Source organism: Wolffia australiana, chromosome 6 (genome assembly GCF_029677425.1).
Source record: "Wolffia australiana isolate 7733 chromosome 6, ASM2967742v1".
In the NCBI taxonomy this organism is placed as follows: domain Eukaryota; kingdom Viridiplantae; phylum Streptophyta; class Magnoliopsida; order Alismatales; family Araceae; genus Wolffia; species Wolffia australiana.
The window spans coordinates 13,972,314-13,994,114 of NC_135840.1; the positions used below are offsets into that span (position 1 = coordinate 13,972,314).

The following is a 21,801-nucleotide window of genomic DNA, read 5'->3' on the forward strand; positions in this document are numbered from 1 at the left end:
GTTGATTGAATGCATTAACGTCTTCTTCTATGGGCTGACAAGCTCCATCTTCATGGTCTTTGCTGAAAGAGAGAGAGCAAATTTTAGCTTTAACAAGAGAAGAATTATTATTTAAGAAAGCATTTTTCAAAGTTGAGGTTAGCTCTTCTAGTTTCCGGTTGGTCTCCTTGATTCCTACATGTAAATCGGATTCCTTGATGTTGACTTGAAAAGCACCTCCTTTATTTGGCTGTGAGCTCCTTCCATTGTGGTTTGCTCCTATTTCCTGCAAGTCAGTTTCTGCTACTTTCTCTAGCATGTCAAAAACTTGATCTTCATAAGCTGTGTAAAAGGTTCCTCCAGTAACTAGATTTACTTTATTTTTCATAAACTCTAACAATGATTCATAAAATATTTGAGCTAATTGACAACTTTCAATACCACGATGAGGACACTTTCTAATTAAATCATTGAATCTTTCCCATGCTTCACTAAATGCCTCATTCTCATGATAATGAAAATTATAAATTTCTCTTCTGTAAAAATTTGTTTTGGAAATAGGATAAAATTTTTGTAAAAACTTATTTTGCATTTCTTCCCAAGAACTAAATGTAATGCCTAAATTTTGATACCATGCAAAAGCTTTGTCTTCTAAAGTTAATGAAAAGTATTTCATTTTTAAAGCTTTAGTGGATAGACCTGGTACATTTTGAGAAGAACATCTGATATGAAACTCATCTAAAAATTCTAAAGGATTTTGTGAAGCATAACCATTAAATTCATGTAAGGAATTTATTAAAGCATTATCATACCTGAACATGACTCCTTCTCCAACATTAACATTGATGTCAGTTTGCCTTATGCTTCCTCATGGTGTTGATCTATCAAGCATTGTTCTCCTTCTATCTTGATGAGGAAGTCCTTCTGCCATGCTTTGCTCCTCTTGATCCTACTCTGTGACTGATGAATCTGGAAATGAGTACTTTGGTGGAGTCACTTCTTCTTCTATTCTTCCACAAGCTTTAGACCTTGTTAATACAATAAATAACAAACAAAAATGTTAGAAATATAATGAGCTGAGGGGGTTTTAATCCTTCAGCTTATATAAAATAAACAGAAACAATTGAACAGAAATAATTTTCACTGATTAACCGTGCTCCCCGGCAACGGCGCCAAATGATAATTCCAAATTTTGATATTTTACATAATAGTTTCAGGACTTGATAATCTTATCAATGTGTGAGGATTCGAGATTATTCAACAAATAAAATTACCTCACTAACCTAGGGTAAGTAAGGGTCGAACAACAAGGAGCAGATATTTCAGTTAAATTTATATTTCCATTCAATCAATAATTGTTTTAAAATGGTTTCGAGATTTCAAGTTTTTAAATAAGAGTAAGGATTTAACTATTTCTAAAATCGACTTTTTATTTATTTAAGATTTATTAATTCAAAATTTAAATTCGAATCTCATACAGATCTGGACTAAGTCAAAATCCAGATCTCTATGAGATGAGCAATAACTTTGAAATAAGAATTTTTTTGAACAGATTTAATTGGATATGTTGGAAAGTTACAATCCTGTACTTTCCAACCCAATTGAATCTGTCTTAAAAAGGAATGATTAAGCAATTTACTGAACTCTAAAAAATCACATTTACCTTGTGTCACACCCTTGATCGGCTGGTAAACGATCCTCCTCCTTAGAGTCTTCTCAGCGTTGCTTCTTCACTCCACTCAATTGTTTATCAACAATAAAGGGTCTACAGAACTTTCAGAACAAACAACACTCCACTCTTTCCATAAAAGTTCTAGACAATCTTACACATTGTTTTGGAGAGTATTTATAGGGTTTTCTTCTCTAAAACCTGCTTGGATCATTTGAATGGTCCAGCTTGATTTGTGATATCCAGTTGACTTAGATAATCTGCATGCATAACTGCCTTGGTCTGGACGCCCCTCCTGATTAATAGGCTTGATTTGACTTGGCCCAGGCACCTCCTCCTGATTAATAGGCTTGATTTGACTTGGTCTAGGTGCCTCCTCCTGATTAATAGGCTTGATTTGACTTGGTCTAGGTGCCTCCTCCTGATTAATAGGCTTGATTTGACTTGGTCCAGGCGCCTCCTCCTGATCCATAGCTTTGATTTCCAACTAAATATCTGTACTTATTAAACAAAGATGAGATCTAATCCACTTGACTCATAGAATCAAGTGGGGTTAATCAAAAGAAACATATATTGAATATAAGTACATAAAAAATCATAAATATATATGTTTAAATAATGACATAATAACATTTATCAGCGGGGTACTTGAATCTCGGGTGTCGAGCGTCGACACGAGCTGCTCGGAGTAGCTGATGTTGTCCTGTCGTGCCGTCTCCAGGATGGTCCTCCATCAAAGGAGAAGAAGAAGTCCCTTGGGCTTTGGACGGTGTGACAAAGAGGTTACCTTCTTATTTCTCCTTTTTCTCTCTTTACTATTCATTTTTTATCTTTTGGTTACTCTTGGATTGGGTAGACAATCTCCAGAAGGTTCCAATGCATCCAACAACGCTCTAAAATTCATTCAAGAACTCATTCTAGAGTGAATTTAGTGTAGTCTATTTTTGTCTCTCCTCCATCAAGCCACTTTCCCCATTTGGCGTCCTGACTTAGACAAATTTTAACCAAGTCCAGAGCGCGAGACTGTTTCATTTCCTATTTTTTTTTGGCTTTAACATACTCCTAAAAAATCCCAAAAAATTATTTTCTACCTAATAATATTATTAAAATAATATAATAATATTTTAAATTTCTTTCTTTTATATTTTTATATAATTAGTTATTTATCTTCATATGTAGTAAAACTACTTCTAAAAATTAATAATATATATATATATAACTAAAGCACAAATTCTTAAGGAAAAACCCTTGTTCCTTGTGGATCGACCCTTACTCTCCCTTTGCTAGTAAGGTTATTATAAATTTTTGTTGTTTTGATTCGGATAAATCAATGACACTAATTAGTGACATTAGCTCATTACTAATTACCCCAAAATCTGAATTATCAACTCACTATTCGTATAACCCATCCTTTATCTGAAATGTGGTCTTCCAATCATCCCCTGGATGAATCGAAACCTGATGGTAGCCCACTGCGTAGATCTATCTTCAAGAAGATAGTGGCGCAAGCCATCATGTCGAAGAGGTCCATGACGCGGGGAATGAGAAAATGGTACCGAACCGTTATCTTGTTGATGGTGCGGCTGTGGCAGCACATGCGCCACGTGCTATCCTTCTTTAGAGCTAGAAGAGCGGGTACCGCACAAGGGCTGAGGCTCTCCTTGTGATGCAGGACAACGACAGGGATGACGTCTTGCCATCACTGAGAGGTGGAACTCGGTGTCGTGGTCATCGATGTGTGACGTCTAATTGAGGTAGTCATCTAGCACGGTGATCCTACGGGGAAGATCTACGACGAGATGTATAGGCGGGGGTGTCGTATGTGCAGTTGCCGACAAGCCAAAGGGGGCCGATGTCCGGGCCTTGACGGAATCACCTGGAGATGGGGGGTAGACCTCCTGACCCTCGTCCAGACAGATGAGGTTGCTACGGCACCGAACGGGATTTCTCCCGCTAGAGGGTGGTAGCACGGATGGGCGGACCCGACTCGTACCAAACCAGGTAAGACTCTAAATGTCACGTGATTTTCACTCGACCTGTCGCACTAACCTATGTTTAAGCTGAGCGCAGCAGAGGCAACTGAAAATACACTATAAGAAAGAAAAGACGGTTAAACGTGGCGTACCTTTGGCTCGCCCTGGGGAAATTTGTCTCCACTGCGTTCAGCTCGGGATAGAGCTTGACGTCGGTAGAAGCGGCGGCGAGCGCGATCAAGTAAAGCAGGCAGCACAGGGGGGGCTGAACTCTTGGAGCAGCGTGGCAAAAGGTATCGGGGTTGTGGCATGGTGGGGCGGCGACACGACTCGATGGTGAGAGGGTGACTCCACGGACACGCATTGAGGTGCAGGGGCGGGTCACGGCGTGGGCATGACATAGTGCGGTTGTTGGCCCACAATCAGCACGCTTTGCGGCAGCGTCGAGCAGGCAGAAGAAGCGCTGATGTCTCAATAGAAGGACGGTGCAACCAGGATCTGCCGATGACAATAGGTAGACCGTAGGAGGGTCGACGGGCGCAACACAGTAGTGGTCGCTGCGAGACGACAGCGGTGCATGATAAGCTCAATTTTACTGTGTTTTTTTTACTGGTTATTTATCAGTAACATGTGTGAGGATTAAGCTTATTCAACGAATTTATAAACCTCACAAGTTAGGGCGAGTGAGGGTCGATCCACAGGGAGCAAAAGAAAACAGCAGGAAATTCCTTTTCAGTACGTTAAAGTGCAACTTAATCAAGCCGTCTACAGAGAATTTCTTCAGAGACAGATCCTTTGCCCTTTGGGGCAAAGGATCGAACACCTGCAGGGACAACCTGCGGCGCAAGGTGTTGGCGTGCAGCGGCCTCTGCGGCGCTGACTATGCGGCGGCCGCCTATGCATCGAATGCCTGCACGCACAAATGCTGCGCCGCGCTGCGTGCCGCGCGGCTGCGTGCTGCTGCACGCCGTTGCGTGCTGCGCTGCGCGCAGTGCGCGCGCGCTGCGCTGCGCGCTGCCGCGCTGCACGCTGCTACGCGCTGCGTGCGTTGGCGCGCGGCCGCGCTGCGGCTGCGCGCGGCCGCGGCCGGTGCGCGCTGCGTTGCTGCCGCACGCCGGGCGCTGCGTCAGGTGCTGCGTACAGACGCGGTGCACGCAGCTGCTGCGTGCTGCGTTGTGCACGGCTGAGCGCGGCGGCTTGCTGCACACGCGTGGTGGAGATGCGAGGAGTTCTGTTCTTTGGAAGATTTGGGGAAGACGATTTGAACAACAAAGGAACAAAGTTTAAACTGAAATCAAATCTAAACGAAACAATCCTCAGTTGGGAAACATTGAAGATCTTGTGACTCTTCCAACCCAACCAAAATTGTCTAAGAAGAGAGGGATTACAGGGCTGAAGCTTGCGATTTCCCCACGCCGGGTGTCACGCCCTTGCGGCGAGGCGTGGTTCTTCAATCCAAGCTATCTTCAGTCTGTTCTTCCTCCAACTCCAAAAGCTCATCAGCTCCTGGAGGGTGCAGAAATCCTCTTCTCCAAGCCCTAGTTTTCTTAGAGAAAATTCTGAACACCTAAACTCCTCTCTCAAGAGAGTATTTATAGGTTTTCTTAAGTCATGCCCAGGGGCATTTTCGTAATTTTTGCCACTTGAATTTTTGCCCACTTCTGTTGATCCTCCTCTCTTCCTTGATCTTCTTAACCTGTTTCTGAATGTTCACTAGCCATAAAACGTTAAATATATTCCACTTGATTCAAAGAATCAAGTGGGGTTAGTGATTTCATAAAACAATACATATGCATGAACTTAGCATGAATTCACAAGATAATTGTAATGAATTTAAACTTGAGAACTTGATTATTTGATGACATATTTTAGAGTCATCAAACACTAACTTAGATCATTACTAGTCCCTTAGTAATGACATGCAGGTGAGAATAAAAGATGATCTCAAGGTGAGCTTTGACTTCCGATAACTTTGATTCATGCTCTTCTCAAGGAGTATTTTCAGCAATTAAAATTGACCAGCGTAGAAGAAATTTAGGATCTATCTCAGCCTTAAACCTCAACTAAGTGCACATGATCTATGGAGTACATATAGTAAGTACATAGTATATGGAATAAGATCAGTTAACACCCCAAGCGCACTACTGAACGAGGCGTGAGAGTGGCATTAATGCTAGCTCAATACTATGGCTATAGTAGCATCGGCTCAAACACACGGGAGACAGCTTTTCCACCTTTATTTTATTTGGCATTTGCTGCTTGTTGGTCATTTTGATGACAATCAACTTTAGTACTATGATGCAAGCTTTTGCTTGTTTATGCGCAGTGCAGCTTTCACTTGATAGTTTGGTGGCGCTTATCCACTACCCATGTGCCGCCCTTAGTAGACCGGCAGCTTATTCCGACGGTTATGTATCCTTCATGGGTCAGGAGCTTCACTCACGTCATAATAATACTGCCAATGAGCTAACACTAACCCTACTCTCCACTAAAGCTAAAAATTTTCGTGCATGTAAGTGCTAACACAACCCGAGGTGGATGGTGAGGTGAGAGAAGTATAATGGTAATAGATACGACTGTCGTGGTATGGATCGTAGTGCACCTAGCTAGGCTTACTTCACCTAGGATTCCCTAGCTGGCCACTCTTGCATTTCTACCCTTTTGAAAAGAATCGAATTATCATGCATATCATTGGACAATCATCTCCTAAGATCATCAAATATCCATGGTTTGTGAATGCAAAAACGAAAAAAATTTCATGGATAATGCATGTAAATGTACTCCCCTCCCCCCCTCAATAAAAGGCATGTTCCTACATGACAAATCATAAATGAGAGAAAGGAGAAAGGAATACCAAACCATGGAAGGAAGGGCAGCGATCAGCATGCGTGTTGTCCAGTGACGTGTTAGGTGGGCGTGGATCGGAGTGGCTGCACACGAGAACAGAAACAAAAACGCAGAAACAAAAACAAAACAAGGAAAGTAATCAAGCAGAGAGAATATGAAATGTAGTAAAAACAAAAACTAATCGGATCATGAGCTATCATGCGATGGCTTTTCTAACGTAATATTCATGGGGCTGTGAAGATCTTCTTCTTCTAAGTAGGGTTTGAGCCGTTGCCCGTTCACAGTGAATCATCTTTGAGACGTAGGATCTAAAATTGTAACGGCTCCATTCTCAAAAACCTGTTGAACAAGGAAGGGACCATCCCATCGCGTTTTCAATTTACCTGGAAAGAGTTTTAGTCTAGAGTTGTAAAGCCATACTTTTTGATTCTCCTCAAGCTCTTGTCATGAAACATCTTCATCTTGGCTTTATAAATCTTTGAATTCTCATAAGCCTCATTTCTTAACTCTTCCAACTCATTCAATTGAAGAAGTCTATGCTTGCTGGCTCTATCCAAATCTAGGTTGAGTTTTCTAATAGCCCAAAGGGCCTTGTGTTCTAACTCAAGTGGTAGGTGACAAGCTTTGCCAAAGATAAGGCGGAAGGGAGACATGCCGAGAGGGGTTTTGTAAGCTGTCCTATAAGCCCATAACGCTGCCTAGCTTCCTGGACCAATCTTTCCCATCTGGACGCACTATTTTCCTCAAAATTTTCTTCACCTCTCTATTGCACAATTCAACTTGTCCATTGGCTTGAGGATGATATGGGGTAGTGACTGATGATGAACACCAAACTTTTGAGGAGATTCCTAAAGTTGTAATTTGTGAAGTGTGAACCTCCATCACTAATGATCGTCGTGGGCATCCATATCTATAAAAATGTGTTTTTCAATAAAATTGGTCACTACCTTACTGTCATTGGTTTTGGAGGAATGGCTTCTACCCATTTGGAGACGTAGTCAACAGCCATCAAGATGTATTCATAACTGTTAGAACTAGGAAATGGACCCATAAAATCAATTCCCATAAATCAAATATTTCCACTTCTAAGATGGGTTGTAGGGGCATTCTATCTTTCCTATTGATATTGATGGATGCTTGGCATGCTAAACAACTGTTATAAAATTTCTGCGCGTCATGAAATAATGTAGGCCAAAAGAACCCCGATTCAACAATCTTATGAGCTGTTACCTTGGCAGTAGTGACCCTCCTGGTTTTGCGTGGCAGAATTCTAGAATGCTTCGTTGCTCGCTCTCGGGGACGCATCGTCGGAGAATTTGATCTTGTCCTTGGTGAAACAGCTCTGGATCTTCCCAAAAATAAAATCGCGCATCCTTGAGTAGCTTTTTTCTCTCGTGGGAAGTCCAACCTGTAGGAATTTGTCCTGAAACTAAAAAGTTGACAATATGTGCATACCAAGGAACGAATGTTCCTTGTGCAGTTAGGACAAATTCATCAGGAAATGCATCATTAATTTGTTCAGGTGGGGAGCCTATGATTCGTGAGAGATGGTCGGCTACTACATTTTCACATCCTTTCTTGTCTTTAATTTCCAAATCAAATTCCTGTAATAAAAGCACCCATCTAATCAATCTCGGTTTAGCCTCTTTCTTCGTTAACAAGTATCTAATAGCTGCATGATCAGAATAAACAGTTATTTTACTACCTAGTAAATAAGACCTAAACTTTTCTAAAGCGAAAAATAATGGCCAGCAGCTCCTTTTCGGTGGTGGTGTAATTCAGTTGTCGTCCACTAAGGTCCTGCTGGCGTAGTAGATCACCACGGGTTTCTTATCAATTCTTTGGCCTAACACTGCACCTACTGCAAAATCAGAAGCGTCGCACATTAGTTCAAAAGGAAGGGTCCAATCGGGCCCTTGCAGGATAGGCACATTAACCAAAGCTTCTTTCAATTTATAAAATGCATCTTTAGCCTCTAGTGTTAGTTCAAAATCATTATTTTTAGACGATAAAAGGTTTGTAAGAGGTTTAGAAATTTTAGCAAAATCAAGGATAAAATGTCTATAGAAACTCAGTGGCGAGAAACCCCTAAGGGTTTTTAGGTTGGTTGGAGGTGGAAGGCCCTGGATGATTTCGATTTTGGCCTTGTCCACTTCAATCCACGGTTGCTGACCGTGTGTCCCAGCACTACTCCCTCTTGCACCATGAAATGAGATTTTTCCCAACTTAGGACAAGGTTGGACTCAATGCACCTCTTCAATACTTTGGTGAGGCTTAGGAGGCAGTTCTCAAAGGTAGATCCAAGTACTGAAAAATCATCCATAAATATTTCTAAACATTCGCCTACTAAATCAGAAAATAGGGCATTCATACATCGCTGAAATGTGGCGGGCATTGCATAACCCGAAGGGCATACGCCTGAAGGCATATGTCCTACGGGACTCAGAATGTTGTCTTCTCTTGATCATCAGGATGGATGTTTACTTGGTTGTATCCTGAATAACCATCAAGAAAACAAAAATATTGCTGCCCTGACAGTTTTTCTAGTATTTGATCTATGAAGGGTAGTGGGTAGTGATCCTTCTTTGTCGCCTTATTTAATTTCCTGTAATCAATGCACACCCTCCACCCTGTGGTCAATCTTTTCTGCACCTCTTCCCCTTTTCGCTCACTTCTACGGTAATTCCAGATTTCTTTGGTACCATGTGTACAGGACTCACCCATCTACTGTCGGATATAGCATAAATTATTCCTGCATTCAACCACTTAATCACTTCTTTCTCAAGAACTTCTCTCATGTAAGGGTTGAGTCTCCTTTGATGCTCTCTACAAGGTTTTGCTTCCTCTTCTAAAAATATCCTATGTTCACAGATCAAAGATGGAATTCCTCTAATATCATCAAAGGTCCAACCTATGGCATTTCTATGCTCCCTAAGTACCTCTAGCAAGTCCTTTTCCTGTTCAGAGGATAGTGATGAAGATATGATTACCGGTAGGATTTTCTGCTCATCTAGATATGCATATTTGAGGATGAGGCAAAGGTTTCAATTCTGGCCCTACCTCTACCGAAGGGGGGTCTATGATCTCTCCCTCTAGCTCTCTACCCTCTACTTGTGACAAGTATTCTTTAACCACATCCTCTCCTTCATCTTCTGCACACAATTTTAACTCCTCATTGCTTCCTATAGGACATTTCATCATTTTCGATATATCCAGTTGAACTCTCTCCTTTCCAATTTTAAACTCAACCGCCCCTTCTCCCAATCCATAATTGTTTTTGCGTAACCAAGAATGGTCTACCTAAGATGATAGGAGCTAAACTAATGTCTCCCGATATCTTTACATCTGTCACTATAAAGTCTACAGGGATTTCACAATTCTCTACAGTGATCATGACATCGGTTAACCTTCCCTCGGGTTGCCTAACAGTGCCGTCAGCTAAGAGTAGGTCCATATGAATTTCCTCCAACTCTCCAAACCCACTCTCCTCATATAATGCGGTCGGAATGATACTTATGCTTGCTCCCGTATCTAATAAAACTTTAGAGAAGGTGTTTCCTCCTATTTCGCATGTAATGAAAGGGGCTCCGGGGTCTCTCATTTTGATAGGGATGGCATTAAGAATGCTAGAGGCATTTTCAGATAATTTAACCACTTCCCTAGGCTTCTTAATGGTGCAAGAGTCCTTAAGGTACTTCTTTAGGGAAGGTGCACACCTAAGCATATCTTCGACAGTAACAGTCATGGTGGCTTTTCTAAAATTCTCTAGCAGTCGGTTTTCATAATCAAATATCGGTTTTTTTCTATTTAAAGCGGAAGGGTAGGGAACATGCTGCCCACTCGTAGAAGGTAGAGGCTCCTCCACGTAGGGGGGGTCCTCTCCTTCTCCCTCTTGTGGTTCGGTTCCCTTCTTAGAATTCTCTATAGAAGTCCGATAGGGATCCTGAAGTTCTTTCCCATTTCTCAATTTTGAGATGGCTAGAACCTCAGGATCATCTCTATTCGTCTCATCATGAATGGAATGCTGCACATGATGCAAGTTGCATGGATTGATGGACGGTTTCGTGGGAAGTTTATAAGATGTGCAAGGAGAATCTAACGGTATACCTTGGTGTTCAGATTGACAGGTCTGAGGCTTTCTAGCATCTTCCTCATATGCTCTTGAGCATCCAGCATTTGCTTCATTTGAAACTCCATCATCACTTGCATCCGCATCTCCATTTCCGCCCGCAACTTTTGATTTTGCTTTTCGATCATATCTGAAATGACGGGAGTTAATGTGGAGAAATCAGGTTGAGTTTGCGATGAAACCTGATACTGTTGTGGAGGCCTGTGCTGGAATTGTTGTCTCTGCTGAACGGGGTTGAGCTGCCGGCTTGTTTCCTTGGTGGAAGGCCTCCGGTTTGGAAACTTGGCCGCTTTTGTCCCGCCCACGGTTGTTGCGGCTGGTTGAAAGCCTTCACCTCTTCTTCCATGGCTTGGCAAGCTCCATCTTCATGTTCCCTGCTAAAACAGAGAGAGCAGATCTTAGCTTTAATGATGGGAGAGTTACCTAGGAAGACATTCTTCAAGGTAGAGGTGAGCTCCTCCAATTTCTGGTTGGTCTCCCTTAGGCCCGCTTGTAGCTCTCCCTCCTTGGCGTTGACCTACAGAACTCCTGCTCTCTTGGGCTGCACATTCCTCCCATTCTGATTGGCTCCAATCTCCTGCAAATCAGTTTCTGCAACTCTCTCCAAAATATCAAAGACTTCATCCTCATATGCAGTATAAAACGTTCCACCCGTGGCGAGGTTTACCTTGTTTTTCATAAAATCAGAGAGAGACTCATAAAATATCTGAGCTAGTTGACATTGTTCAATTCCATGGTGAGGGCACTTCCTCAACAGATCATTGAACCTCTCCCATGATTCACTAAATGCCTCACCATCATGAGGATGGAAGTTGTGAATTTCCCTTCTATAAAAGTTAGTTTTGGAGAGAGGGTAAAATTTCTGCAGAAATTTTCCCTGCATCTCTTCCCATGAATTAAAAGTGATTCCTAAATTGCGGTACCAGGAAAATGCTTTATCTTTTAAGGTTAGAGGAAAATATTTCATTTTAAAATTTCTGTAGATATCCCTGGAACGTTTTGAGATGAACACCTAATGTGAAAATCATCAAGGAATTCTAATGGGTTTTGAGCAGGCAGTCCATTAAATTCAGGTAAGGAATGAATTAATGCATTGTCATATCGAAAGGAAATACCGTCACCGATGTTCAGATTTACATCGGTTTGACGCAAGCTTCCCGACGGTGTGGACCTATCCAGCATAGTCCTCCTCCTCTCATTCTGCTGGTGCATCTCTTCAGCCATATTTCTCTGCTGAATTTCTGGTTCTGTCATCAGAGAACTGGAGTGGCGTCTCTAATGTCTTTTTCTGCAGACTTTTCACCAGCTCTTGAGCGTGTTACTACCATAAATCTACAGCAAATGGTTAGAATAACAATGAGCTGAGGATTGTCAAGTCCTGCAGGTCTAGAAAAATCAACAAATTTGACGGTAGAGTTAGAGCAATGACAGTAGATTCACAAAAATGACTGTAGATTTACCAAAATGACTGTAGGTTTAGAGAGATAACTGTAGATTCAGAGAAAATAGAATTTTCTACTTGTAATACCGTGCTCCCAGCAACGGCGCCATTGATAAGCTCAATTTTACTGTGTTTTTTTACTGGTTATTTATCAGTAACATGTGTGAGGATTAAGCTTATTCAACGAATTTATAAACCTCACAAGTTAGGGAGTGAGGGTCGATCCACAGGAGCAAAAGAAAACAGCAGGAAATTCCTTTTCAGTACGTTAAAGTGCAACTTAATCAAGCCGCTACAGAGAATTTCTTCAGACAGATCCTTTGCCCTTTGGGGCAAAGGATCGAACACCTTGCGCGTGCAGGACAACCTGCGCGCGCAAGGTGTTGCGTGCTTGGCGGCCTCTGCGCGCTGGCTATGCAGCGCGCGGCGGCCTATGCACGGAATGCCTGCACGCAACAGCGTGCTGCGCGTGCTGCGGCCGCGCGCTGCGTGCTGCGTGTGGCTGGCGCTGCGGCGCTGCTGCGGTTGCGCTGCCAGCAGCGCGCGCGCGGCGGCGCTGCTGCGCGGCTGCGCGCTGGTTGCGCGGCTGCACGCGCGGCTGGCGCGCGGCTGCGCGGCCGCGCGCGCTGCGCGGTGGCTGACGCCGCTGCCGCGGCTGCGGCGTGGCGCGCTGTGTGCTGATTGCACGCGGTGCACGTGGCTGCGTGCTGCGGCGGCAGTGCACGGCTGAGCGCGGCTTTGCTGCACACGGCGTGGTGGAGATGCAGAGGAGTTCTGTTCTTTTGGAAGATTTGGGGAAGACGATTTGAACAACAAAGGAACAAAGTTTAAACTGAAATCAAATCTAAACGAAACAATCCTCAGTTGGGAAACATTGGAAGATCTTGTGACTCTTCCAACCCAACCAAAATTGTCTGAGAAGAGAGGGATTACAGGGCTGAAGCTTGCGATTTCCCACGTCGGGTGTCACGCCCTGCGGCGAGGCGTGGTTCTTCAATCCAAGCTATCTTCAGTTTGTTCTTCCTCTCCAACTCCAAAAGCTCATCAGCTCCTGGAGGGTGCAGAAATCGTCTTCCAAGCCCTAGTTTCCTTAGAGAAAATTCTGAACACCTAAACTCCTCTCTCAAGAGAGTATTTATAGGTTTTCTTAAGTCATGCCTAGGGGCATTTTCGTAATTTTGCCACTTGAATTTTTGCCCACTTCTGTTGATCCTCCTCTTCCTTGATCTTCTTAACCTGTTTCTGAATGTTCACTAGCCATAAAACGTTAAATATATTCCACTTGATTCAAAGAATCAAGTGGGGTTAGTGATTTCATAAAACAATACATATGCATGAACTTAGCATGAATTCACAAGATAATTGTAATGAATTTAAACTTGAGAACTTGATTATTTGATGACATATTTTAGAGTCATCAGTGCAATAGAGCTGCGAGCGCATCAGGCAGTGGGTCCAGTGTTATGCTGAGGCGGAAAGAGCTGGACGGCACCGTGTGGACACGGTGAGAGGGAGGTCTCGGCGGTCAAGACGTGGGTCACACCGTCGGACGACCACACAATGGCGTGAACCGACGAGTGGACGATCCGACCATCGCGATCGGAATCGTGGCATCTGGCGTGGGGGCCTGTCCGTGGTTCGAAGGTGTTCGGCTGGCAAGCGGGAAATTCTGGAAACACGTCCTGCAGTGCGAACACAATCGCGTTCACACCATAGATGGGGTAGGCCGCGTAGGCACTCTCTACGGGCGGGAGGCGCGTCGACAGGGCACAGTCTGAGCACCTAAGAGTGTGGTGCAATTCCTGAGCGACAGAAGCGTGGTAGCAGCAGCATAGTCCAGGGAGCAGCAAGTGCCGCCAGATCAGCAAAGTAATGATGCAACTGGGTGATGGGGTAGCGGCTCCACCCACGGCGGCAGAGCCATGGAGCTGGGCGCGAGGGCCGGTGCTGGCCTGTTTCTGAGATTAATGGCGAGGATGCTAACACATCAGCGTGGAACACGTCACCACGGTCAACCAGAGCCAACACGCCTGCTATGGACCCAACGGCAAAGTCAACGAAAGTCAACCTGTGATGGGGGACCATCTCGACTGCACGACAAGCCGCCGCCAACAACCACATCGAGCCGCAAGAGCCAACGCCCGCGACACCACGTTCAAGTACTCCAAGTAGAGTGCAAGGCTGCACGAGTATTTTCTTTGTTGTTCTTTTCGTTTCTATGCTATAATTTCACTGATGGATTATGGACCGGGCCACTCATATTTTGTGGCTTTGTCCATCCCGTATTTTTATCTCTTTCTTTTATCATCAAATGGAGGGAACCGCTCGTGTTGAGACGATTTCTTCAAGTTATGCCAATTGGGCATGCCCGTCCCCCCCCTTTATAAGGACAACATGCCCAAGAGGATGTTCAAGATGTCTTTGAGAAATCAAGGGTGTCGTTCATTTGTTTTGTATTTTTGCTAGTTTACCTTGAGTGTAAATTCCTTACATCCTTCCTATCCAGATCGTGGGAGGACAGGTTGATGCCGGACATCGTCAAGACGTTGTCTGGTCGTCACCGAGGGTACGGGCTCGATATCGAATCGAGGACTAATCAGACTACGTCGGTCGACGTTGTCCGACGGATGCTATAGACAGGTAATAATGATGATGTGCAATGCGAAAGTCGCTACGTGTTGTACGTGCGTGCGCCGATGAGCAGTGGATGTCGTTCCAGAGAATAGACGGGATCACTTTGAGTGAGGTTGGACGGACCTCTTGAACCTCGCCCGAGAGGGTCGAGGGCGAGTACATCACCAAACGGGAAAATCCCGCTGAAGTGCTCACACGCTTCGGGAGAACCCGACTCGTAATGGGCAGGTAAGACTCTCGAGAAATTATGTCATTTTCTCAACCTGTCTCACTCTCACATATCTAACCCGAGTGCGGAGGAGGCAAATGGAAAGTATACTGAAGGACGTAAGAGATGTAAAGAGCATGGTAGAGCAAGGGGTACCTTTGTCGCGCTGGCGACGTCTATCTCGTACCAATGAGATCCGGAGATAATAAGGGGATGGTGTCACCGAAGTCTGGCTGATGCCGGGGAGGGGTAGTCATAATGCTGGCGTCCACTAGCAGGCCGAGTTAGTCACGGGCACGGCGGTGAGGGGAGGCTCCGACGCCGAGTGAACGGGGCGCGACGGACGGCAGGATGCAGCGCGCGGTGAGGCACTCACATCCCAGCAGGGCGCCCCTTGGAGCCGATCACAGGGCGCGACGGGGCGCATGCGCAGCTGGGTAGAACGCTCACTGGTCGCGCACAGTGCCATCGCGGGTAGTGCACCGGCAGCTGGAGTGCATGTCCACTCATGGACAAGCCAGCGGCGTGCGTAGCGGAGTAATGCTGGTCGGGGACAGGTGGGGACGATAAGTCGATGGGATGCGTGCGCAGGCAGATGAGCTCAGCCCCGCAAGGCCGGAGACGATGTCACACAGGACAACGCTCGTGGGAGAGCACGGTCGGGCGTTGGCGTCGGTTGGGTTCGGACATGGCACACAGGCCTGTAGTGGTGCGCGGATGGTCCGCTACGGGCGATCTGACGGCAGAGGGAGTCCCACGAACGGGCGGCCGTGCGGGTGGCGCCGGTGAGAGTTGGACGTCGAAACTGGGCAGACAAAATGCAGGAGGCATCTGGCAATCTGGGCCGATGGCGGGAACCCGGTGGGCGGCCGTCCTAGTGTTGGAGGGCGGCGGGATGGCGCAGATCCGTGGGCGGACGGGGTTGCGGCGAGTGTTGGCAGTGAGACGGAGGCGCAACAAGGCGGCAGCCTTCTCCTCTCTCTTCTCCTTTCTTCTCCTTCTTCCTCTTCTTCTTCTCCTCCTCCTTCTTCTTCTTCTTTCTTCATCTTCCTTCCTCACATGATATGACTCTTCAACTTCCACGATAAAAACTTCCAATTCAAGAGTAGTCGTTTGGGCGCCTGCCCCCCCCCCCCTATATAGGATGGTGAAGATGGGCCCCCATAACAAAATAAGAAAAGAGATAAAAGGAAGAGAAAAAAAGGGAAAAGCAGGCCCATTAGCAGGGCTGGGAGGGAAAGATGTCCTCATAGGGGCCTTCCCCGTATTACGTTACTACAGAAAAACAGAAGGAGATTGAAATGGATAAATCTGACGAAGAAAAGGGCGCGTGCATCATGCCGAGTACCTGAACTCGGGGTCGCACGTCGCTGCGGTGGCTCGTCGTGTTGGCTGGACACGTGTCGATGGCGGGCTTGGTGACGATGGTGGCTCCTCGCATGCTGGCCAGATGACGTCTGGTGGTGCTGCGCCATCACAGGTATTCCTCTCATCGCCTCATCGTGGGTCTACACGATCAACATCGTACATAAATTACTCCTCTTTGAAATAGTTCCTGAACGAGTGATGAACCGATTATATGTCATGTATTTATACACATTTTATGGGCATTTTGGGATAGATTCATGTGTATTTAGCTCGATTTCATTAAATATTGCATGTTATGTTCTAAATAGAACAAAAGATCAAAATGATGCATTTTAGTATCAAAAATATGCTTAATTTACAAATTAAATATTTCACTATCCGAATTATCGATTTAATGTGCATTTAATTGTTTCATGTTCTATTTAGTATATTTTCTATGAAATCTCAGGAGAAATAAATATGGATTTGATTTGCAGGAAGATAGAGAAATTTCATGATGGAAGAAAATATAAAAATAAAAGAACAAAAATAATTCTGTTCTTTTGAGCCAGAGAAGCAACCAAGACTAGGCCTCAAGCCAGCAGCAGCCCGGCCAGCAAGCGCATAGCGCTCAAGCCAGCCCGCCCAGCCGGCGAAGCCCAGCACAAGGGAACCTCTCCATAGAGCCTACCGGAAGCCCCACAGCGCGCGCACAGCAAAGGCACATGGGAGCCTCTAGCGCACGCACAACCAAGGCCTTAGAGGATCGCATAGAGAGGTATGTTTAGTAATAAATTTCGAATAGTTATATTCGTAATTCATTTTATATCGCTCTTATTTTCTGAACTTTCCAATATGGGATTGCGAAATCCCATATCTAAAGTGGCATCGGGCTGGGTTTTAAAGAAAACGTAGGATCGGGCCGCGATCTAAAAGAAAACAAGAGCAATTGGATACCGGGCTTCGAGCCGATCAGACCCGAAGCCCGTATCCTTTTGGGCCTTTTTAAGTAAACAGATGTGATCCTATCCGTCCGATCTTCTTTTAGAAGATCAAACGGTGGGATCTGTCCTGCTTATTTAATAGAGTTTTTTTTAATTTCTTTTAGGCTGACGAAGCGTGGGGCCCGGCAGCATGGATTAATGGGAGGACGGACGCATGATCAGTCAGCTGACACGGTAGTTGACGGGGTCACTGACGTGGCAAGGGCGTGGCTGCACCATAATGGCGGGTCCACAGCTGCGATTTAATCGCAGACGTTGGATCTGTTAAAGAGGGCCATCGAACGGCCAGGGGCATTCCCGTCCAAGGTGACCCCTGGCCGTCGACTCCGCCTGCCGGAGGCCGTTCTCAGTCGGCGAGGGGGGACTAGCTCCGATCCAACGGCCCAGGAGGGTGCGCAGAGAGGCTCCTCTCCATCTGACGGCCAAGGGAAAGCTTCCTAGGCCGTTAAAAGGGGTCGAGAACCCCTGATTTCAGGCATCTCCAGCCGAAAGAAAAAAGGGGGACGGCGGAAGGCTCTCACAGGTGACCCAACAGCTGAAGAAGCATCATGACAAGCTTCGACGGTCAGTGGACTCTCGAGAAGATCTAGGAGGCTTTTGTCTTAATCGGGTCACACCCGGACGTAGGAGGACAGGATAAGCTTTAATCGACGTTCGGCGGTGGCGACCGGCGCCGCCACTCCTGCCCTCTGGATCAGGGCATCCGGTGAATTCAGAGCACCTAGATTATCCCCCATACATCCGTCTTGAGCTTGGCGGTGAATCTTACTTGACATTTTATCATATAATTACAGTTTTGATTTGTTTTGATTCATCGATTTCGTAGGGGCATTTCATCAAACACCTGGTGTGTTCGATGAACCATATTCAATCCACGTAAGTTCAACTTTATAAAAATACAAAAAATATACCTCACCCTCTTTCAGGCATTCTATCGAACACCCTTCGGGCGTTCAATAGAACCCTCCATCTCCTCTTCATTTTATCCATTATTTCATTCCCTGTTGGGCATTCTGTCGAACACCGCACGGGCGTTCGACAGAAACACCTCCTAATATCAACATTGCCTCCTAAAGTCTATATGAAACACATAAAAAAATTCTACTCCCATCCACTAGTGACCCTCATTCGGGCATTTCGTCGAACACCAGCTGGTCGTTCAACGAAAAGCCTTCTTCTCATCGATTTCTAACTATATAAAACCTTTAAAATAGTCTAAAACTCTACATAAATATATACCTATAATCCTCTCTCGACCAAAACTAAGGCATTTGGTCGAACACCTATCTGGTGTTCGACTAAATCCTTCCATATCCTTTTAATTTTATCATATAAACGTCTATAAAAATCTATTCTACACCTTCTTAACTGAGTATATTTCTCTTTTCTTCTATCTACTTACCAAAATCCTTCCTTATAGCATTATAATCAGATCCCTATCTATATAATACTTCCTACTTCCAACTTCTTATCACTAAGTAATCTTATTAAGTTCTATCTACTAATTACATTACCCCTCTTCTTAAATATAATATCTAACTATTCACCTCTTTACTATATTTAATATCTCTAGTACATATATATACGTAACCTCTTCTCTTATATCCTTATTAACTAATATTCTATATACTTACTTATTAATTATTTAATTCTTCTTATTATCATTATATTTTAAACAAGATAACTCGACCATTGAATCTAATCTAAAGGCCAGTCCCTATGGAGACGACCTTACTCCAACTATACATTTGAGTAAGTTTCTACATTGTATAAATTTATTTGATTAAAGGCAATTAATTACAATGACTATAAAAATTTAATTACACAATTTTCCTTCGTCAACGAGCAGTTACAGTTCAAAAACCTCAAGAACCTGCTCCTGATGGATTCTTGATCATCTGAGAAATCTTCTCCGAGTTTCGTTCGTCGAAGGCTCGCCAATGCTCGCCACGAGACTACGCGCGCGCCACCATCGCTAGGCCACCGTGCCCAGCGCCCACAACGCCGCACCCAAATCGTCGACGGCTGATTGTCGCGTCTTCGCCGCTGACGCCACTGCACGTGTGCCGCCCGCCCAGCCACTGTGCCGCGCCCGTAGACGCCTTCACAGACACCAACCGCCACGCCCGTGCTCGTAGACACTCCGACACGCGCGACGTTCTGGTTGAACGTCGTGCCCTTGCCGGCGAGCGACACCCTGGTGTTGTTGCTGCTGGTCGCCGCGCCCGTATTCACATATCCTTTCGCGCACACGCCACCACTGCCTGGCAGCCGCGCCAGCGCTCGCGGACTACGTTGCGCGCGCCCGCTCCGCCCGACTCGTGTGCCCGCACGCGGGAGAGTCCCTCCTACACGCGAGCCCCACGCCTGACAGTCGGATCCCCAAAAGCCAGGCTGTCCGCGCCTCTGCCCGCGTCATCTACTGTCCGGCGGACATACCCGCGCCTGCACTCTCTCGTTAGGGTCATCCACTCATCAACGACAACAAGTTCATCCTGATCACTTACCAGGTTCATAGGAATTTACAATTTCCCTGTCGTTAGTACATCGTTACTTTCTTGCAATATTGTCTTGTATTGCTTTAGGCCTCGAGAGATAGGACTTCGTTAAAACCCATTCAAAGCACCTAGGGAGAGCAAAAAGAATACTTCCTTTATGGTAGTGCCCTATTCGCTTCGGGGAACGTCGGATGCACGCGGATAGTCCAGCTATCTCTCGTCTCACACATTCGTTCTTGGTTCAAAGGGATGTTGGGAAGTCGTTTGTGGCCCTTTCAAACTTCGTCAATTTAGCTAGCTAAAGTCTTTGGTCTTCGCGTTGCCTCTTGCTTGTCGTTGTTTTTTTTTCACAAATTGCATCTACATTTCGCTAGCACTTAGTAGACCGTACATCCGTTGTGGTGTAACACGAGCCGAACGATCCCAGTAGTTGTGTTACATGAACCCGCCACGGTCAACGGGAGTCAACACTAGAGTCAACACGCCGCAACCGTTGACCAGCAGGTCTCCACCTGTGCACGTCCCTACGCGCGTCATGACACGACGCCAAAGGCAGATCCACAACTGCCCTTTGGCTTGACACGGCGCACGTATTTATTTTCTCGTCCTTACTTTCTCATCAATTTCTCTTTCCTCCAAGGCCTATATAAAGGCCATTGTTGGAGGACTGCCCAGCCTCCCCTATCCCTCTTAACCCTAGCCGTCGTCATCGCCGCCATCGCGTCACCGGTCTGCCTCTCTCCATCCTCTCTCTCTCTCTCTCTCTCTCTCTCTCTCTACCACCTAGGCTGCCCAGGGCTGCCATCCAAGGCCACCCAAGGCAGCCGCCTCAGGCCGCCCGAGGCAGCCACTCAAGGCAGCCGCCCAAGACCACCCAAGGCAGCCGCCCAAGGCCGCCCAAGGCCACCCAAGGCCGCCCAAGGCCGCCGCCTAGACCGCCTAGACCGCCCAAGGCTATCGCCCAAGGCTATCGCCCAAGGCCACCCAAGGCAGCTGCCCAAGGTCGCCCAAGGCCACCCAAGGCAGCTGCCCCAGGCCGCCCAGGGCTACCGCCCAAGGCCGCCCAAGGCAGCCGCCCCAGACCACCCAGGGCAGTCCGCCCTAGGCCACCTAAGATCGTCGCCCAGGGCTGCCGCCCTAGGCCGCCGCCAAGGGCAGTCCGCCGTAGGCCGCCCGAGACCGCCGCCCAGTTGTAGCGCACCTCAGTCGTCCCGCCCACGGCATCCCACGCTTAAGCATTCTGGCCGTTGTGCAACCACTCACGATCAGAATTTCCCACAAGCTCTCCACGCACAACGGTGCCGAGGTACGCATGAACTCTTTGGTGTCGAAGTGTTCTCCGATCAGTATTTTCTCGAGAAGTTTCCACTGCCGTCAGATTTAGATTTGGTTGAGATTCTATCTCTTCTCTCCTCTTCTCAAGTATTCCCTCGGGACACAAGTTTGGGTATTGATTTCGGTGCTTAGGCATCGTCGCGGTGGGGGAAGACAGTACTCCCCCCCTCGAACGGGTGGGAGCTGCACCACCAGATTTTCATCGATATTTTTAAAATCCGAATCGGATCGTGAAATTATTTGCATTGTTTTATCCCTCCCTATAAACCCATCTATTACCCTTACCTGTCGTCAACCCATCCATCTCCCTAGTTGCCCTTTTACTTAGTCGTCCTACGTCAAAGATGGCTTCCAACTCCTCTTCCATTCTCTTCTTCTTCCTCACTTCTAGGGTTTGTACCCTTATTCTTCATCGTGAAGAAAACTGTTACTCATTCAAAATTCAACGATAGTCTATTTAGGGCAACCTTGCTTCCCTTATATGGGACAAAGTGGGATTGGCTCATAGACCCAGAAACAAAACAAATAAAATACAACGCAACAGAACATATGACTTTGAGGAAACGAAAACAACTAGAGGAAAGTTAATGGAACGATAGCAGGGGGGAAGATCCTTATAGGATGAACCTCCCTCCTTACACGCGACCGTGATGAGTCAAAAAATGATGAACGACGAAGACTAAAATCAAAACTATGAAATAAACAAAGACGTAAAGATGATGATACAGTGTCCATTA

The 21,801-nt window shown here is 45.9% G+C and overlaps 1 non-coding gene across 1 annotated transcript; it reads left to right on the forward strand.

Moving 5' to 3' along the window:
* Positions 1-418: 418 nt before the first annotated feature.
* LOC144705061 (small nucleolar RNA R71) lies at positions 419-519 on the forward strand. The gene has a single exon (XR_013581963.1). It is a non-coding gene; the product is annotated as a small nucleolar RNA R71 (small nucleolar RNA).
* Positions 520-21,801: the final 21,282 nt, after the last annotated feature.